The 1,379-nt window shown below is 36.8% G+C and overlaps 1 pseudogene; it reads right to left on the bottom strand.

The window, feature by feature from the left end:
* Window positions 1-316: 316 nt before the first annotated feature.
* Window positions 317-986, bottom strand: LOC149146663 (uncharacterized; annotated as a pseudogene).
* Window positions 987-1,379: the final 393 nt, after the last annotated feature.

The following is a 1,379-nucleotide window of genomic DNA, read 5'->3' as shown; positions in this document are numbered from 1 at the left end:
AAAAACAAAATTTGTAAGGGGGAAAGTTGAGATTGAGATGGTTAGAAGAAAGAAAAACACTTGGTACCATGTAGCAAATTGTTATGGAGCTTTTATGCTACCATGTAGCAAATTGTAAAATGTACCATTTAGTTGTACAATATCAGTAAGTGCATGGTCATTCTTCAGAAGTCTCGCCGGCTCTGTCTGGTTCCTTTGAATTGAAAAGGTTTATTTCTGAAAAAATATATATATGTATATTTTTTGAGTCAAAATCAATTAGGTATTCCATCAAGATGTTTGTACATGTATATTTGTAGACAAATGGAAGGGAATGAGAGCATCCAGGAATAATATCTAATCTCATTTTCTTTTTGAAACAAAAATTCAAACAGCCTACTGTACACAAGGTACTGAAAGAGTAGCAGGAAGGCTATCAAGCCAAGTAAGAAGTTTTTCATGAACCAAATCAGGTCTATCATCCTGAGGACAGTGCCCCACCTCTTGAAGGACAAGAAACTGCACATTTGGTAATACTGATGGCAGAGAAGAGAAAATTTTTCCAACGGGACCATCCAGCGGAGTGAATGGATCCTGATCACCCCATAAAACCAAAATAAGTATTGAGATATTGGGTGTCAAGGACATTGGATTTGGCCCTGGTGGCCCTGTCACTATAGCAACCAAAACATCTAAAGCCCCCTGGATAATCTGCAGGCTTCTTTATCACCTCTATCAATTCATCATCAACAGATGCTTTGTTGCTATAGACTGCACTTAATACGTTCATCAAGTTTTCTCTGCCCTTGTTTTGAGTCGTTCAAATAACGCTGATGAAATTTTCTCTGATTGAGTAAAAAGTCTATAAGCCAGAGTAAAGGAGTAATGAGTTTAATCCGCCAATTATCAACAATTGCCTTGTTGTTCATGCTACCGGCACAGTTGAGCAATACATTGCCACGTACCAAGTTTTGTGGAGCTTCTAATGCACGATGAAAGATTTCAAGAAGTCATGTGTATATTCTCTATAGATCGGAAGATATCATAACACAACAAACAATAGTTTTTATCCCAAATTTCACATTCTATTATTTGAAACATTTATATGTAAGAATAGATATCTGACTGTTTGCGTAAATGGAAAATGATGTGATAAGCGTTTCAAGCGCAGCAGATGAAGGGCAGCAGACGAAGTACAGCATATGGAGCGTTGTAAACAGAGAGTAGCCGCAATTTCTGACTGTTTACATAAATGGAAAATGTTGTGATAAATTTCCAATCTGCTTAAGGATCCATAACCTTTGCTGGATTGACTAATGCTGCATACATCCAAACAAACAAACAAAAAACTGTCTTTAGCCAATGAATCTCTGAAGAATGGATGTTTTCATAATGCTTGG

This window comes from Pinus tabuliformis, chromosome X (genome assembly GCF_031772625.1).
Source record: "Pinus tabuliformis cultivar Carrire ecotype Pingquan chromosome X, CPIR1, whole genome shotgun sequence".
NCBI classification, from domain to species: domain Eukaryota; kingdom Viridiplantae; phylum Streptophyta; class Pinopsida; order Pinales; family Pinaceae; genus Pinus; species Pinus tabuliformis.
The sequence above is the reverse complement of the archived record's forward strand: the minus strand, read 5'-3'. Positions and strand labels throughout refer to the sequence as shown.